The sequence below is a fragment of the Aotus nancymaae genome, unplaced genomic scaffold, assembly GCF_030222135.1.
Source record: "Aotus nancymaae isolate 86718 unplaced genomic scaffold, 86718_ANA_hifiasm-v0.15.2.pri h1tg000029l, whole genome shotgun sequence".
NCBI lineage: Eukaryota > Metazoa > Chordata > Mammalia > Primates > Aotidae > Aotus > Aotus nancymaae.
In genome coordinates, this window is record NW_026988442.1 from 59582532 (window position 1) to 59602839 (window position 20308).

Here is a 20308-nt window from a genome sequence, read left to right on the forward strand (position 1 = left end):
CTGCAGGAAGCACAAAAGTAAAAAGCATGAAGAGTATGAAGCCATGACACAGTCAGCCATATCAGATTCATGTTACCAAAATATGACCGAAATGCAACCACAGTATGAATGCGGCCCTGCAAGCATTCATTATGTACTAATTGTTTTGAATCTTGATAGTAGATTATGTGATCCCCTCTTCGCATAGAAGGAAAACTGAAGTTCAAAGAAATGCAGGACTCCTCTTGAATGACACTGCTGGGCACAGGTACGTGTGGGTTTGAACCCACATCTGCTCAATTGCAGACTCAGTACTGCTTTCTCCGTAAGGCCCTGCAGCTTCTACTCCAGGAATGATGCTTTGCCCAGCGTGGTTCAGGTCCTTCTTCAGCAGGTCTTCAATCTTTTGCATATTCTTTTGAATATTTTCAATGTTGGCAAAACTTTTTTTTTTTTTTTGAGATAGAGTCACTCTGTCGCCCAGGCTGGAGTGCAATAGCATGATCTCAGCTCACTGCAACCTCCGCCTCCTGGGTTCAAGAAATTCTCCTCCCTCAGCCTCCTGAGTAGCTGGGATTACAGGCATGTGCTACCACACCCAGCTAATTTTTGTATTTTTAGTAGAGACAGGGTTTCACCATGTTGGTCAGGTTGGTCTTGAACTCCTGACCTCATGATTTGCCTGCCTCGGCCTCCCAATGTGCTGGGATTACAGGAATGAGCCACCGCGCCCAGCCATCTTTCTCTTTTGGATATTTATTTTATCTTTTATATTTTTATTTTTGATATTTATTTTAACCAAATATTTGACTCAAACTGATAAAGCTAATTGTTTTCAAATATGAGCAATGAGTCTATTGCTAAATAACTGGAATGTGGGAGTGTGTCTGCATGTGTACACGTGTGTGCATGCTGTCATGAATGAATTCCAACCTGGGAGATCCACAAGTATCCTGAACAAAGGCAGTCACTGGAATAAGCATAAACATACATAATATACATTCCAAGGTGATATCTGAATGTAGGTCAGAGGTGGGGCCCAAGAATCGACATTTCTAAGATGTTTTATGCTAATGCTCCCAATAGGGGAACTGTACTTTGAAGAATTCATGCCACATGTATCAGGTTTTATAGCCCCTAATGTCCAAAGCAGAACAGGCAAGAGTAAAAACCTAGGTAGAAACCACATGTCCACAAACCATAAAATGAACAAGTACTTATATTAATGTTCATACAACAGTATACTAGATTACAATGAAAACAAGCCATGTACTGCATGCTCCTATGAATGGATCTCACAAACCTGATGCTGAGCCAAGAAGAACACCTGATTTCATTTCTTCACACTTATAAAATGGGAAAAATTAATGGTTACAGATACATACTCAAGGGGTAACACTATACATATATAGGTATGGTTTTATATATGTGTATTTGGAGATGATCAGCCTGAAAGTCATGGCTGGAGGACTGACGTGGGGAAAGCTGTAATCAAAAGGGGAAATATGACACATTCCTGAGAGGCCAGGAGTTCTATTTCTTGATCTGAGTAGCAGTTACAAAGGTGCTGACTTTATAGCACTTATTATGCTGGTTCTCGGACTTGACTACCTTTTCTATATAGATGCTATATTTCTCACAAGAAAAAGTTTAAATCAGCTCTAAAAGAAAAAACGATTCATCAAGAAATGAGGACAAGTCTGGGTAACATGGTGAAATTCCCTCTCTACAAAAAACACAATTAGCTGGGTGTGATGGTGGGTGCCTGTAGTCCCAGCTACCCAGGAGGCTGAAGTGGAGAATCACCTGAGCCTGGGAGGTCAAGCCTGCAGTGAGCCCTGATCGTGCCACTGCACTCCAGCCTGGGTAACAGAGCAAGACCCTGTCGAAAGAAAAAGGAAAAGAAAAAGTAAAGAAAAGAAAAGAGAGAGAAAGAAAGAAAGAAGGGAAGGAGGAGAGGAGAGGGGAAGAAAATCTTTATCATGTTCTTTCCTTCCTACAACCCAAAAGTTATTTTCTTACTTTAATTCTTTATAATCTGATTACCACTTACTCCACAATGGAATTTTCTGATACTTCACTCTGACAACTAGCCAGCATGTGCATGCATTTGTTTATCCCATAGAAACTTGTATTCCTCCAACACAGCAAACCACAACATTCTGTGTGGTCCACTGAAGCCTTGCTTGCTAGTAGATTATAAACTACTTAAGGCCACTGTTGTGAAGATCATCTTATTATTTAAAATCTATATTTGTTATTGTCTATACTTAAAAATAGGGAGAAATGTTTTATTGTGGGATACCTATTAATATTTTCCCTTTATTTAAAAATAATCAGGGTGAATCCTGTAGTACATAAACTATATCTCAATAAAGCTGCTTTTAAAAAAAGAGCAGCATACTTTTTCTCATTATTCCTCCAAATGTTCTATCTTGAGAGCAATTTCTAAGTAATAATTCACAACTATTCAATTTCTCTAGTGCCAAAATTGTGTCTGTGTATAAATCCTTTTTTTAAATCACCATCACTTCACCAAGGAATCAGGGGGATCCTATTGCCATGGGGATTTAGCAGTGTCCAGCTGAGGGCTAAAATAATCACAAGAAGCTCAGAAAAATGAACTGATAAGCTATCTAGAAGCCAGCCATTATTTCCAACCTCGTGTATGACAACAGCTGATCTCAGATATCAGAATATAAATATTATCCTTTTAAATAATATAATTCCAGTTATTCAAAAAAAAAATTTTTTTGAGACAAGTCTCACTCTGTCACCCAGGCTGGAATGCAGTGGCACAATCACAGCTCACTGCAGCCTCGACTTCCCAGGTTTAAGCAATCCTCCCACTTCAGCCTCCTAAGAAGTTGGATCTACAGGTGCAGGCCACCACACCCAGCTAATTTTTTCTTTTGTTCTTTGTTTTTTGACATGAAGTCTTGCTTTGTCATCCAGGCTGTAGTGCAGTGGCACAATCACAGCTCACTGCAACCTCCACCTCCCGGGTTCAAGCGATTCTCCTGCCTCAGCCTCCCAAGTAGCTGGGACTACAAGCATGCACCACCATGCTCAGCTAATTTTTGTATTTTCAGTAGAGATGGGGTTTCACCATGCTGCCCAGGCTGGCCTCAAACTCCTGACCTTGTGATCCACCCGCTTCGGCCTCCAAAAGTACCGGGATTACAGGCATGAGCCACTGCACCCGGCCCACCCAGCTAATTTTCTAAAGACAAGGTCTCACCATGTTGCCCAGGCTGGTATCAAACTCCTCTGCTCAAGCATTTCTCCCACCTCGGCCTCCCAAAGTGCTGGGATTATAGGTGTGAGCCATGGCACATGGCCTACTCTAATTTTAAAAATTCCTAGGATCAGTGAACACTCAAACTGTGCTCCATTCTTCCATAGCAAATACCACATTTCTCTGAATATAGAGTCACAAAGGAATCAAACTTAAATTCTAACTCTGGCCAATGCGGTATTTGTTTCTAAATTTGATCCTTTCAACAGGTGTTGAGAGACTTCTAATGTTTTGTTTTTTAGGCTACATCTTCACAACAGAAAAACCATATTTAGTTTTTTACCATAATAAAATTTGGTGGAGTAGCACATGTAACACATGGGCATTCACTCACTTAGTGAGCCCTAGCTTGGACAGTCACGAAAGGCAGCTTATTTTCATTTCCTACTTGGGACTATGGCGACTCAGAAGGGCTTACTCAACTACACACATTTGCTAGTCCTGTTGACTTGACCATATTTCCTTAGGAGTGAAATTATGAGCAAGGTCTACTTTTTCAAAAATGCTTTTTTTCATACTTGTTCAAATATGCTTATTTAGCCTTTGTTGTTATATTTCACATATTTTCCATTTGTTCAAGCAACTTACTGATGATGTATTTCCAAGAAAGAGAAAATAAGGAAGCCTCATGCTTTAAAACACAGTTGGGGCCGGGCGCGGTGGCTCACGCCTGTAATCCCAGCACTTTGGGAGGCCGAGGCGGGTGGATCACGAGGTCAAGAGATCGAGACCATCCTGGTCAACATGGTGAAACCCCGTCTCTACTAAAAATACAAAAAATTAGCTGGGCGTGGTGGCGCGCGCCTGTAATCCCAGCTACTCAGGAGGCTGAGGCAGAGGTTGCAGTGAGCCGAGATCGCGCCATTGCACTCCAGCCTGGGTAATGAGCGAAATTCCGTCTCAAAAAAAAAAAAAAAAAAAAACAGTTGGTCCACATTACATTCACTTCTCAGAAAACTCGGGCAGGGCCATCTGCCTCGGCATAGTCTGCCCATCTCCTCTTTCTGCCTCCACTGCTGCCTTGGAACCCGTGAAAAAGCTTGTGGCGAATGGGGAGAAGGGGCACAAAAAAAGAAGGTTCTGAAGTTCACTCTTGATTGCACCCACCGTCTAGAAGATAGAATCATGGATGCTGCCAATTTTGAGTAGTTTTTGCAAGAGGATCAAAGTGAACGGAAAAGCTGAGAATCTCAGTTGGAGGGGTTGTAACTATCGAGTAAGATCACCATGACTTCTGAAGAGCCTTTTCCCAAAAGGTATTTAAAATAGCTCACTAAAATATATCTGAAGAATCGTCTACGTGATGGGTTGCCAGTAGTTGCTAACAGCAAAGAGTTACAAATTAACGTTACTTACAAATTAACCAGTTCAGAAAAGAGGAGGAAGATGAGGATTAAAATTCATTTATCTGGAATATTTTGTATGAGTTCCTTTTTTTTTTTGAGATGGTGTCTCACTCTGTCGCCCAGGCTGGAGTGCAGTGGCATGATCTCAGCTCACTGCAACTTCTGCCTCCTGGGTTCAAGTGATTCTTCTGTCTCAGCCTCCCAAGTAACTGGGACTACAGGCACCGGCCACCACACTCAACTAATTTTTGTATTTTTAGGAGAGATGGGGTTTCACCATGTTGGCCAGGCTGGTCTTAAACTCCTGAACTCAGGTGATCACCTGCCTTGGCCTCCCAAAGTGCTGGGATTACAGGTGTGAGCCACCGTGCCCAGCTGTATTTTGTATGAGTTCTTAAATAAAACTCATATAAAACTTTCATGGGGACAATGAAAGAAGGGGAGAGGGAGATAGAGAGAAGAAAAGAAAACTCAGCCTACATCCAGGGATTCAAATAAAACTGTTATGGACGAAAAATACAAAGCCCCGACTGTTTTTGTAAAACTTGGGGTTGTCTAATATCTAAAGGAGCCACTGGTTTGGGTTATAAATTCAGCACCTAATTCACCAAACCTTTTCTCTCTGTCTTCATGTAGTCAATTTGAACAACAGAAGCACTAGGAAAATACATCAGAGAATTTCAGCACCTTGCCAAACACCTTTATTTTGAAGGATTTCGGATGGATTATAGGCATTCTATTTATTTGAATTAATATATTTTCCCCTCTAAAGATTAGAATTTAGATACTGCATTAAAAGTCATAACTGCTTTGGTTGGTAGTTTTCCATCACCCACACTTTCAAAACTGCTTCAGATCCCATGTTATTTTCAGGACCTAGTTACCTGCTTGCTCGACATCATTGATACAAGTACCTTTCTTAAGTCACCAACTTGAGTCGCACTGTGTAGAAATGTTATTCTTGGGGACAAAAATATTCTTTAGTCATGATAAGCTATCAATATGAATTGATAAGCCACGTGAAACAGCCTTTAAAATACCAATTTCCTTCAGAATGTCTGATCACATACCACCACCACCCTGAGCCCCTGCCATTTATTGCTTTATGTGATCAAACTTTCTTCATGAAGTGTTTAGGGATGGGAAATATCCATTGTCCTGGGGGTTTTAATCATTCCCCAAAAGCAGTCAAAGAAAAAAACCCAGAGTCATTTATTAACATTTAGGTACATTAAGTCAACCAACTGCATTGGAAGGGGTTTGGGAGGAAAGAGAGGGTGAGAGTAAACCTTAGAATCAAGGAATCTTCTTTAAGTTTCTGTGTCACTTATAAATATTTTACTTTAAGACATTAGTCTGTTAGGAATTCAATCTGTATTGAGCACACCTCTCCAGTAAGGATCAGAAGATTTGTTTCTAAAAACGACTTCATTTATGCAAACCCAGAAACACAATTATCTTTCCATGGGGGGCAGTACTTTTTGTTTCTCTGATCATTAACTTATCTTTCAGTGACGCTTTACAGTTTATCATATTCTTTAGATCCTTTAGCTCACTCAAGCTTGTATATCTGGCAAGTAGATATTAACTCCACTTTGCGGATGAGGGAACTGAGGCTCAAAGATTAAATGACATACCTGAAATCATATACTCATGTGTTTGTGTGTGTGTGTGTGTGTGTGTGTGTGTGTCCTCTGAAGTATATTCCCAACGTTTCTGTTGTTCAAACACAGGTTTTCTGAGTTTTTCTAATTTTTGTTCTTTTCACTACATTATAATAAGCATGCTTATCTTGAATTTAATAGTATAAACATTTTTAAAAGGGTGGAAACATGTTCTGTTCTTCATTGAGTCCCAGTATGTAAAACAATACTTGGCACACAGTTGATCTTCCTCAATGTTCCAAGAATTAAACTTTTAAAAAATGTCACATACAAGTTACTTCTTTCATAAATCAAGGGTAAGCTTTTAAAGTATAAAAGTACACAAAGAGACTACAGGCACACTCTACAGGATGTACCCCAGCAGGTTCAGTACACACAAGTTAGCCAAGCTCATGTCAGAGCCAAAGAACATTTGCTGATGAGCTGCAGCTGTGTCTCTCGTTCATAACCATAGGTTTCCTCATTAACCCAATCCCCTAAGGCTTAAGCTAACTTCCCCTTTCCCTACTGGTTACCTGGAAGGTTAGGCTGCCTATACACATACCTGCCTTGCAGATAAGGAAAAGAGAAAACATTTATTGGACTCTACTTAATGACCAAGTCTACTGCAACCCAAGGTGGGAAACTAGACCGTTCTGAAAAGAACTAAGTGATGGACTATGAAAGGAGCATACCAATTTAATTAGGTAAGTCACAGCAAACAGAATTCTATGCTACAACATAGCCTTTTCTACTAGACACACACAGGCAGACTTTTCTAACAAACTGAACTGTTTCTTTGGTTCCTCTTCTCCCTGTAAGTCCTCCTCCTTTTTCTCCACTTAAATCTAATAGAGTTTGTCATTGAAAGCCTTTCTGTGTAAAGGTTTGGAATTGGACATTCGACTCATCTAGCTAAGCGTTTCTGATCTTTTACATCCTCTCTATCCAATTACATGAGAATTAATTGGGGTTAATTTGGTGTGAGCTGGACTCAGAACAAGCATGTTATAAGCATTTCCACTCCATAAATCACATTTGGATACACAGCGCCACAATCAAACAAGAATTCCATTCCAGTTTATCTTACACCTTCATATTCTGAGGCTAAGCAAAGAAATTACAACATGACATCTGAAAATAGAAGTTTCAGGAAATAAACGGCACACATGGTTGAGTTTCTCTCCCTGTCTGGGATGGCCACAGAGTCACTGGCTCTGTTTCAGTGGTCTATTAGCAGAGCTACATAAACTGCTTGAACACCCTCAGGGATGAATTAGATGTCATCATCATTATGCGAATATTAATGTTTTATTATCTCGATCCTATAATAACTCATTTTAGATAGTAACAATTTAAAGGGCATTGTTTTTGTTCACACAATGTCATTATACTTGAATGTTTTTCTTCCTGGAAGCTGGAAGTAGTTGGGTGTCCTTTCCAAAGGCTGAGTAGGCAAACTGTAGTCTCTAAATGAGCCAATATTACAACCAGCACTATTGCTATTAGTAATTACTAATTTGTAAGATTTAGCTTAGTGCTAAGTACTCTTCAGAGTTAAGCTGACAGACATCATCCATATCCTCAAGGGGTTTACCCTCTAAAATAAATAATGCTGACACAAGTAACAGGGAGAAGATGAGAATAAAATGTTGCATTAATATTGTATATGGACAGAAATGATTTATCCAATATGGAAGAGGCCAAGGACAGTGTAACAGGGTGGACCATGGGAGGGGAGAGAGTTGCCAAGACCAATCAATCCCTAAACAGGTGGGACTGAGGTAAGCCATAATACCTTGCCCTCACAGAGATAACCATTTATACAAATAAGAAAAAATTTACACAGATAGACCTAGATTCCAAAAGAACCGAGAGAACCAAAGTCCTGAAAAGAATGCATGCTCCTTGCTCCCCAAAAATAAAAATAAAATTCTGAAATTTCAAAGTAGCTGGTGAACTGTCCCAACCTAGAGAAAGTATGCATGTCGGGGATGGTGAGAAAGGTGAGGACAATTGAGAGAAAATGAGGAAAAAGTATGAAGTCTCTGCCTACTAATAGACGGCCAAGAAGGCAAGTTCAGATGAGATTCTAATTCGTATAATGACTACCAGAGGAAGCTAGTGCCGGCTGTGGTACTATTCAGAAGGATCCCTCTGGTTATTATTGGATGAAAACATTTTGCTAAACAAGCCCCTGACGCTGAACATTTTAAATCTTACTAACATGGTTGGGTCCCCTGTTTCCAGGCACTAAAATGAAAACTTTAAAAGACTTTTTACTTTTTCACCTATCCAGAACACATTACAGAAGACACTGTAAAAAGCACAGAAAGAAATAAGTTCAATTGCCAAGCATTAAATCTCATCTCTGAGATGCAACAAAGTTGTAATACAAAGTAGAATATGATAAGAGCCATATGTGATCCTCTCAAAGTTCAAAGAAAGGTGAGGCTCTTCCCAACTGAGATGATCAAAGGAACCTCCCTGGACAAAGTGGCTTTTGAATTAAATTTTGGAAGGCAGGCAGTGTATAGATATCCTGGGATGGTGTAAGAGGCAGGAGACAGAGGAGTTTTCCAGATGAGGAACATGGGAACAAAGGCAGAGAAAGGCAGGGTATGTGGTACTAACTTCGAGAGGTGTAGCTGAGTTCTAGTAATCCAGTTTTTGAAAACTGCACAAAGGATCTAAATGGTAAAGTTGGAACAAACCACAGCGGATGTCACATACTTGGTTAGGAATATAGGACAGACAACAGGGAATCAATCAGGAGTCTTGAACAGTGAAAAAAATGCATGATTAATACTGTGTGCCTCTTTCCTCCATTCCCAATTTTTAAAGTTGGCCATTTCTGCACCAGACTAGACTTGAAAAATCAGCACATCAGATTCATTCCACAGCCATAGTTTCTTGGAGAGCCTCAAAACATTCTTCAGCTCTGAATATGAAATCATTTTCAGAGCTGAAGAGAAGGGGACAACTTTCCAAGTGTTCCATTACAGCTCTCAGACTGAAAATAACCTCTGATGAGACTTTTCCAAATGTTTTCCTTTATTTAGACTAGCAAGAATTTCTCTAGTTCAATGAGTCTTTCCTGACCAAAACATTCTATAACTCATTTTCTAATATATAATATTGAATGGGTTTCTTTAATCCTACTCCTCTTACTTAGGAATGCCTTTCAAACAAAAACAATGTACAGACGATCTTTCAGAGTCTCCAGAGATAGTCATGTATTGTACAAATAAAACATTGGGGGTTGGGGAAGAACAGAGTTCAAAATCTGATCAGAAAAAAAAAAAAAAACACAAAATAAGCCTTAAGAGTTCTTGTAGAAACATTAGGCAATTCAAGAGCACTAATATTTTTCAATTACTCAAGAATTTTTTTTTAATTACAAGCTCCAATTTTAAGAACTGCTTTTCTGACTACAGTTATATTAACTGGCTTCTCTGAGACTCCACTGGCCTCAATTCAAACAGTGTACAAACTGTGTGTATAATTATCTTAACTTCAAGAGGTGCTAGCTAACTCAAACTGAACTGGAATATTTTACTAAGGCCGTAACATTTGTCAGTGAAACTGTAAAGCAAGTAGCATAGGAGGAGCTACAGAAAGAAGCTGCTTTCCACTAAAATCAGTAAGTGGTGTGAGGTGTTTGATACATGCAAGGAAAGCACGCTTGTCAACAGAACAATTGAAAATAAGAGGAAGTCATCAGATCTTAATCATCCTACCCTTACCAGTTGCTCTAATTTAGACACAGATTTAAACATAAGAACCAAGCTCAGAATACTAAACCTCAACATTTATCCAAAGCAGTTGTTTCTATTACAGAAGTCGTAAAATTATAAAGAGTTTAATTATAAAACTGGCTTTTGGTAAGTACAGTGATATAACATAAACCATCTCTTTCTATAAAGGCATAAATGAAGTGGTGGAAGGTTTTTCAAAAACAATATTCCTCTAAGAACAAAAAAATTGGAAACATTTAAAAAAAAAATCACTTAAAATAGCACCAAAAATCATGATATTTAGAGATAACTTTAAAATATGTATAAGACTTGAATACTACTAGAAATGTCAAAAAATTCCTGCAAGGTATTAAAAACACCTAAATCAATAGCGATACCACATTCATAGATCAGAAAAGTCAATATTGTATAAATGTCAGTTCTACTGAAATTGATCTACAGAGTCAATGCATCTTCTGCCAAAATTCTGGAAAAGTTGTTTTTCTTAGAAACTGACATGCTGATTCTAAAATTTATATTAAAATGCAAAGGAACTAAAATAGCCAAAATAATTCAGCAAAAGAAAAAAGTTGGAGAATTGACACTACCTAATTTCAAGACAGTAATCAAACCAGAGACATACTGGCATTAAGGGTAAAAATACAGACGAGTAGAACAGAATAAAGAACACAAAAATAGACCCACACGTATAAGGCTAATTGGTTTTCAAAGATACCAAGGTAGTTCGTGAAAAAATAACACTATTAAATAAATTGTGCTGAAACAGTTGGAGGAACAGATAAATACAGAAGCATAGATGGATGGATGGATAGATGGATGGATGGATGGACAGACAGTTGGTTGAGTGATAGACAGATAGATAGACAGATAGATAGATAGAGGGATGAGGAAAAAGTGAAACTCCACCCTTGACTCATCCCATATGTCAAAACAGATCATATTGGGAGGCTGAGGCAAGTGGATCATGAGGTCAAGAGATCAAGACCATCATGGCCAACATGGTGAAATCCCATTTCTACTAAAAATACAAAAGTTGGCTGGACGTGGTGGCATGCACCTGTAGTCCCAGCTACTTGGGAGGCTCAGGCAGGATAATCACTTGAACCCAGGAGGTGGAGGTTGCAAGTGAGCCAAGATCACACCACTGCACTGAAGCCTGGGTGACAGAGCGAAACTCTGTCTCAAAAAGCAAAACGAAACAAATCAAACAGATCATAGACTAAAATGTAAGAAAAAAACTGTTAAATTTCCAGAAGAAAACCTGAGAGATAATCTCTGTGACCTGAGGGTGGACAAAAATTTCTTAGGAAACAAAATCCATGAGCCAATTAAAAAATAAATTCAATTTAATCAGAAAATCTTTTGTTCTTCAAAAGATACTGTTATGAATACTAAAAAGCAAGACAAAAGCTAATAAAATATTTGCAAAGTATTTGTTTGATAAAGACTTGTATCCAGAATGTTGTTTAAAACTTCTACTGAAGCTCACTAAGACAAATAACCCACTTCGTTTTTTTCTTGGAGATAGAGTCTCACTCTATTGCCCAGGCTGGAGTGCAGTGGCACTATCTCGGCTCACTGTAACCTCTGCCTCCAGAAGAACCCACTTTTTAAAACTAGGCAAAAGGGGCCAGGCGCAGTGGTTCACACCTGTAATCCCAGCACTTTAGGAGGCTGAGGCAGACAGATCACTTGAAGTCAGGAGTTAGAGACCAGCCTGGCTAACCCTGTCTCTACTAAAAATACAAAAATTAGCTGGGCATGGTGGTACATGCCTGTAATCCCAGCTACTCAGGAGGCTGAGGCAGGAGAATCACTTGAACCCAGGAGGTGGAGGTTTCAATGAGCTGAGATCACACCACTCCATTCCAGCCTGGGCAACAAAGCAAGACTTCATCTCAAAAAAATAAAAAATAATAAAAAAAAAATAGCAAAAGATTGGAACAGAACAGACCCTTCAACAAGACATACAAATGTCAAACAAGCACATAAAAAGATGCTCAACATCATTAGTCATTAGCGAAATGCAAATTAAAACCACAGTGAGATACTGCCATATGCCCATAAAAATGGCTAGAATTTTAAAAGACTGACAATTTTTAAAAGACTGTTGATGGAATTTGGAGCAACAGGGACTCTATTACTTTGCTGGTAGGAATTCAAAATGGTCTAGCCACTTTGGAAAACCCAACTGGTGAACATTATTGCATATAAATTGGACCTCAATAAAAATGATTAAAAACAGTTTATCCAAGTAATTTTAGATATATTTTATTTATTTACTTTGTTACTGAGCACAACTTTCCTGAAAAAGTTTATCTTGCCCTAATAAAGAAGAAATCACCAGAGACAGGCCAAATACTCATCTTTGTCAATTAATACTCTTTGGAGAAATAAAGTACTTCAAGGGATCCTATAAACCTTAGTTTTACTATTTCAAAAACATCATTCATAATTCTATTTAAATAATTAAAAATTATGGGAACTGCATTACAATTTTTTATCAGGCTCTAAGTGTACCTCCATACCTCAAACCATTACTTCGTCTTCACTGTCACTTCGTATTTGCTTAATTCACTACCTTGATCCAAATTCTGTACCTCACCCCACCCCTAAACCACATCCCATTCTCCTAGATATATAAATATTCTCCTTCTAAAACATAAAAACTGAAATAACATGTGTTAATAACTTGAAGACCTAAGGCTTTTATTATCTGAAACCCAGGCTCCAATGATCCCACTGTAGGCTTTCCCCTTAGGTCTTTTATCTTAGGCCAGGTACAGTGGCTCACGCCTGTAATTCCAGCACTTTGGGATCACCTGAGATCAGGAGTTCAAGAGCAGCCTGACCAACATGGTGAAACCCATCTCTACTAAAAATACAAAAATTAGCTGGGCATGGTGGCAGGCGCCTGTAATCTCAGCTTCTTGGGAGGCTGAGGCAGGAAAATCACTTGAACCCAGGAGGGGGAGGTTGCAATGAGCCGACGCTGAGCCACTGCACTCCAGCCTGGGTGACAGAGAGAGACTGTCTCAAAAAGAAAAAAAAAAAGGACCTTACATCTTAATTTTACATTTAGTATAATAAACACAAACACCCCTTCTAATAAGTCCCACATTCTTTCTTTTCATCTTCAGATCCCATGATTAAGCAAACAATAGTTTCAATCTGTGACCCACATGGTCAAAATGAGTCATTAAGCCAAGCTTTCAAATATGATCTAAGGATAAGCAGATAAGGAAAATAGGAAGTCCCTCTAAATGGGTCACTGCTGAGGACAAAGATATATAAGCACACACCCAACCTGTTAGATGTGTTCATCTTACAGGGTTTTAGACTGACTTGAAGTTATACTCTACCTGAAAATACAGGCACATATATCAATAACTGAGTGGCTGTGTCAAATTGATTGTCAAGAGAAGCAACAGTGGCTTTACAGGTAAGAAACATCTGTATAACGATATTTCTAGTACCTGAAGATGCTGCTACAAACTGATACAAGCTGCTACAAGCCTATCCACAGCTAGTATCCACCATGCTGATGGAGGATATACAGTCTCTTCCCTACGCGTAGCTGTTTCTTACAAAACCCAAACCATATTTCTAATTCGTTGTCCTCCTCTTTTCCTGTACTCCCAAATACCTACAGTATCATTAGAAATCAAAACCAATTTACCTTGTATTTCTGCTACCCAAATAAATAAAAATGTTGTTTTACTTCTGCAGCAGGGATAAAGACTGTGGACACCTCAATTTCCTCAATGACTTCAGAAAATGACTTCTTTTAAACTCTTTCTTTCCTTCAAAGTTCATCAAGAATGCTGCAGGCAACCAGGAAAGAGTATGTATCTGGACTGAGCTTTCTATTATATATTTAATCTTCTGCAGTTTACTTTTAAGTATATGTCTTAATCTTTTTTCAACCTTGTTTTGAAACATTCAGCATAATATTTTCTGAAGCATAATGGTCAGAACATCTAGCACATCACTCTTCACAAGGTGAACATAATCATTTAATTGCTTGATGGTGGAGAAGCTACAATCGCATGGTGGTTTTCTCAAGAAGACTTTTTTAAACGTAAAATTTTTCAGAACCAGGCATCAGTAGACTTCAGTCTTAGTTTCAGCTCAACCATTTGCTGCACAACTTCTAGAAAGTCACTTTACTGTGTGTGTGTGAAAGGAGAGCATAAATAGCCTTCCACAAGCAAAGATTATGAGTTAAATGGCCAAATGCTGAAATAACATAAAGTAGTATCTGTATCACTTGGTAGAAATTTTTAGCTAACCCACCTTAATAAATCATTTTAATTTGCTTAGCAATGATTTCCTAAAAGATAGGTCAAAGATCAACATCAGTGTCCCCAAGTTTATAAAAGTAATTGATATGATAAAGTTTACTTCAAGCAACACAACCAAGTAGTCTAAGCCAGCTCAGGCAATTAAGTCGTTTTTAAAAGGTGGGGTGAAAGTGGGGGAGCTATAATTCCATTTGTATTACCAAGCAGGAAGGCAGGCAGTGTGATATACATTTTGGCAAAATACAGCCTAAAAGTTTCTTTTCTTTTTTTCCCTCCCCAATAATCTTGCTCCTTCTAAAGCCTTAATGTTTCAAACAGGACTAAGCCATCAGTGTCTAGCTCTGGCAACAAATACCAAATAGCATTTCTGACAGAGTATTTATATCAAGCCACCAAAAAGGATGGTTTTAAAAGGAATAATTGCTTCCTCTCCTCTTCTGACTACCTTTCTCCCTTTTTCTCTCCCCCAAGCCCAATCTCTGTAGGGTAGGCCAGCATTTTTCTCTCTAGCATGAAAGCTAGGGACAAAAGAAACCTCTAGAAGAGGAAAGATGTAATGTAAATTCACTTCTAGGTTCAGACCCAACTTTCCAAAACTCCAAAAGCTCAATATACAAAGAGTTGGCATCCACTATTTGATTTCTTCTCCAGTGTTTTAGAATCAAAGAATCAGAGACCTAGAGTGAGTCTTAATGGAAAGAAAACTGCTTTCAGGAAGGAAATGAAAAGTAACTTGACTTCTTTTCAACAGCAATTAACTCCGTGCCTTTCCTCTGGTTTGGAGAGCTCAAGAAAATGAAAAGTCCCTTCAAAATCTCAAGCAGAAAACAGCAAAGACACAAAATGCCTGTGTTTTTTTTGTGTGTGTGTTTTTTTTCCCTGAGGTGTAGCAAAAATAACCATGTCCCATAGCCGATTCTTGTCTGGTACATTGCTGGATCTTGGGACAAACAAACTGGAACTACTAAGCATTTGGAGTCTCTCCCTTGACTTATATGAGACATATGAGATGACTCATTTGGGAAGGAAAACTCAGATCCACACTCTCTGTCTCACGTCACTCCTTCCTTTCCCTCAACTATACAACTAAATACCTAGTCAATTAATAAATTAATGAATATGTAAGTAACAGCAAGTTTTAATGCTGAATACGACCTAAAACAAATGAACCATAAGACTATCAAAATTGGGAATCGTGGCAGAGACTAGCAATTGCTGTTTAGTAAACATTCTCTTCTCCCTCTGGGTGCTCAGCTAGTCTACATTTCTCATCATTTTTTGCGGGTCCTAGTCGATAAAATAAGAGTGCAGGTGACGTGCGCCACTTCCAGGCCTGGCCAAAGACTTCCCAGGTGTGCACCTGCATGTTCTTTCTCCCTTTGATTGGAAAGAGGACTAGCAGGGTGAAGCTGAAGCTGTGCTGAAAATAGCCTCACCTGGGTCCCTGATTGTGTAGATTTAACTCCCAAAGACCAACGATATCCAACCCAATTATGTAAATTAAAACCTTATTATGTGAATCATTATACATCTTAGTGTCTGTGGTGGATTGAATGGTCACCCCAAAAGATATGTCCATGTCCTAACCTCCTCCCCCAACCACCAGTGAGTATAACCATTTGTGGAAAAGGGTCACTGCAGATGTCATGAAGTTAAGGATCTCAAGATGTGATCATCCCAGATTATTCAAGTAGGCCCGACATCCAAGAACAGTTCTCATTAAAGACAAGAGAAGACACAGAGAAGAGAAGGCCAGGTAAAGATGGAGGCAGAGATTGGATTTACACAGCCACAAGCCAAAGAACGCCCAGAGCCACCAGAAGGAAGAGAGGAAAGGAAGGAATCACCTTTAGGGCCTTGGGAGGGAACAAGGCCCAGTCAACAGCCTCATTTCAGACTTCTGGTCTCCAGGTCTTTGAGAGAACACATTTCTGTTGTCGTAAGCCACCAAATTTGCAGTAATTTGTGATGGCAGCCGTAGGAAACTAAGGCAGCATATATTTGTTACCCTACCATTTGGAGCACAGAAAACTACAAAAAAAAAAACCTTATACCACAGTCAGTAATTTAGTTAGCAATGTTTTAGGTAGTAATGATATTGCATTGTTTTCAAAGTTTTTATATGATAGAAAAGGATAAATTACTATATTGTTAGGAATGAAATATTTCATTGTAAAAGAAAGGTAACTATAAAATCAAAGACATTAAGCAAAAATAAAAATTTATTGAAAATGCTGAATTCATAATTTTTGGATCTGTATTTTCAAGATCTAGAAACTTACATTGAGAAGCAAATTCACTCCGCAGCTAGGAAAACCTGTTGCACTCACATCCTCATCTTTAATACTACCTCCCTCTCAAAAGAAAAGGGATCATTGGAGAAATGACTTATTCTAGGCCTGGGCAAAGAACATACAAGTTAAGACTAAGAGATCCTTTTCATACCATAAAACAAGCTCTCAAGGATTAATAGGGTCATGTGATAAGGACACAAGAACCAGCACCAAGGGATTCCCACATAAATCAAAGAAGTGATCACATGAGCCTCAAAAATAATGTCATGTTGATTGAAAAAGGATGATTCTGGCCGGGCACAGTGGCTCATGCCTGTAATCCAAGCATTTTTGGGAGGCCAAGGCAGGTGGATCATGAGGTCAACAGTTGAAGACCAGCCTGGCCAAGATAATGAAACCCCGTCTCTACTAAAAATACAAAAATTAGCCTGGCGTGGTGGCACGTGCCTATAATCCCAGCTACTTAGGAGGCTGAGGCAGGAGAATCGCTTGAACTTGGGAGGCAGAGGTTGCAGTGAGCCAAGATCATGCCACTGCACTCCAGCCTGGCAACAGAGCAAGACTTCATGTTAAAAAAAAAAAGTAAGAGAAAAGAGAAAAATGTGGAGGGGGGGGAGGGGAGGGGAGGGATGATTCCATGAAAATTCATGAGTTCATAGTGATACTCAAAAAAGGAGGCCAGAGAAAACCCACTGGTCATCTTTTGAGGGATCTATTAATCCAAATTCTTACTTTAAAAAATGGTAATTGAGGGGAAAAATTCCAGGAATAATTATATTCCAGGATAATCCAAGATCCAGTTGAAAGCTCTAGTTACTAGATTAATGTATTAATAGACGGAAAAGGGGATTAGAAAATCATGTTTTTCCAACTTGTAATGAAACTGATTCAGCAAAAGATTATCAATTTGTTTCAAATCCATTAGGTACAAGGTTGATACGTAACTGGACATATTTACGGTGCCAAAGTAACACCAAGCAGAATTCTCTCCAGCACAGGGGAAAACACAGTTACACGGGGCCATCAAGTTGTCACTGGATCCATTGGCCAAACTTATTTAATGATGTGACAACCAGACATTATTTTTCTATTATATTTTTGACAAAGATGTTCAACATCAATCTGTAATGCCTTTAAATCTAAATTCTAGTTAATAGGAAACTCAGGAGCTAAGACACCCCTGGGAAACAGGTAAATTGCAGAAAATGAAACTTTCCTCTAAGAGGGCTTGCACAGTATATTCACTACATCATAAAGAAAAGTCTACTCCAATTTAAAGTGATTTAAGAAACATAATGGTCAAATAGAATGTGTGACTGATCCTGCACGAGATTCTCATTTGAGCAAATTAGATAGAAAGAACATCTTAAGGAAAATTGAGAACAATAAACTGGATAACAGAAGATATTAAGAAAAATGTTATAAGGTACATACTGAATTTTTTTTAAAAAAAGGATAAACTAGAAAACAAATACCAAAAAAATATATAACTAATGCACAACTAAAAGAATGAATGTATAGAGGGGGAAGATTCACTATCAAAATGTAAGAGAAAACTAAGGGTCAAAGATAAAATTTGAAAAAAACAGATCACAAAAATCTAATAATTTGAAAATTAGCATTTAATCATACCACAGAATTATGGAAACATGGTAAAAAATATAACCAATTTAATATATTAAGCATAGGAAAAATGTCAGTTAGCCAGAGGATAGAAGGAAGGGAGGAAAAGGAGAGGGAGAAATGGCTGTCTCCTATCCCAACAGCTGGGAGTGAGAAGCCAGAAAGGAGTGAGTGTAGCTAAATGTAGAATCAAAGGCTGGAACTTGGGAAATAGGGGCTAAAAGGCAGACTAAGTCCGAAGTCTAGGAGCAAAAGGGAGGGAAAGGGCCAGGGAAAGGTTATTGCTGGCATCACCGTCTTTTCTTTCAGCTTCTTTACCACTGTCTCAGCTCTTCCTACGCTTTCTCAAATGACTCTAACATACCAGCCACCAACACCAAAGTAGGCTATAAAAATGCCACCACTGTCATACTCATTTATTACCCCTGACGCTTCAAGGACAAGCCCTCCTTACCTGGAACGGCCCACGGGAAATAATTTATCAGGATTCCACAGTATTTGCTTACTAGGCAGGGAAGAGCTTTAACTGGCTCATAAAAACATGAACATTAAAAAAAAAATTGAAACACACACACACATACACACACACACACACACACACACACACACACACACAATGGAGATGTATTTGCTCTTTACGTTTTTAGGAAATTTAATTCCAATGGCAAATTGGCTTAAATATTGATGCAAGTTCTCCAGTAAGAAACTTGTCTGTCTTTTTTAAAGAAATAGTATTAGACAACAAGTAAAGGGTTTTAAAAATAATTAAATTCTTAATGATTAAATACATGTATATGGTATGGGTCAGCTGTGTTGAAAAAGACAAGAGATCACCTCCCACGATGGGAATACGGTGGCTTCTTAGTGCCACTGGCCTGGCTGAGCTCTGGCTGAATGGCAGCAGAGGGCTTCCCCTTTCCTGGATCAGGACCCATGCCAAACCTGGAGAGCTGCAGTCTGACCTCTCTGAAACGCTTAACACAGGAAGCTCAGGCTAAGTGGCTACAATTTCCTGCTACCTCTTCACTCTCATCTTTTGTTTTGTTTTTTAATCTCCTTCTCCCCTATCACTTTATACAAGTAAAGAAAGGGGAGATGTTCTGTGTCTACCCCTTCCCTTGGTCCCTTCCCCAAGGCTACTACACAAAGCAGGAGGCAGGTGCAAAATCACCACAGAAAATAACCAATCATACCCTCAGCACCAGCAAACCCAGAAGGAAGCTTCTATAACCCAACTTAGTGGTGGCACCTCTAAGAGCTTCTGGACTGAATTATATCTTCGTGGGATCTACACTCATCCTCATTAGACATCTCCAATGTCCCGAATTCTTTGACTAACCACTTCCACTTGATTATCCAGCAGAGGCACAGTTATGAACCCACCACTTGTAACTTCTATAGGCTCCCCCTAAATCACTTCAGCAGCCACAGCACAAAACCTTAGTGAGAAACCCTTACCTACTACAATCTTTGCTTCAATGGCTTCCTTCCGGGTCCCTGGTATAATAGGCAACAAATGAAAAAGCTTGTGAGTAGAGTACGGAAACAGACGTTCCCACTTCACTATCTGGGTGGCCTTGGCATTGGCCTAGTCATTTAGGCTCTGTGAACCTCAGTTTCATCAACTATAAAATAAGGGACTTGGGGAACAGATAGGAAAGGCAACGGGACTTGCACTTTACTCCACATGCTCCTTTTTCTTGGACAAGCATGTGTTAACTTTTCTGATAGAAAAAGTAAAATCAGAGTGGCTTGGGACAAATGGTCTCTAACAACCCTTCAGATATAAATGATCTAAAAGTCTAAATTCATCCAGGATCTCTAAACCCCCTAAAGCAGCATTTATCCCTAGTACCCACTGTGCTAAGAGCTCTAAACTTATGGGAAATGTGCAGCACAGGGTCTACACCAAAACTGAGGCACAAGTGAGAGGAAGGGGCTTTCTCTCTTCCCATAAGTATAAAGACCACTGAAAGAGCTCTTACAGCTAGGTAGCTTGAGGAGTTTTACTTGCAGTTATCAAAGGCTCCTGACATTTCCAGCTTTCTTCCCTCAAACCACAA

At 39.0% G+C, this 20308-nt stretch overlaps 1 protein-coding gene and 1 pseudogene across 12 annotated transcripts in view; one reads left to right on the forward strand and one right to left on the reverse strand.

Annotated features, from left to right (window-relative positions):
* The window catches only part of FMNL2 (formin like 2), a 316443-nt gene that overhangs the window by 107267 nt on the left and 188868 nt on the right, over positions 1 to 20308 (reverse strand). The window lies entirely within an intron of this gene.
* Positions 44 to 4674, forward strand: LOC105720479 (large ribosomal subunit protein eL22-like; annotated as a pseudogene).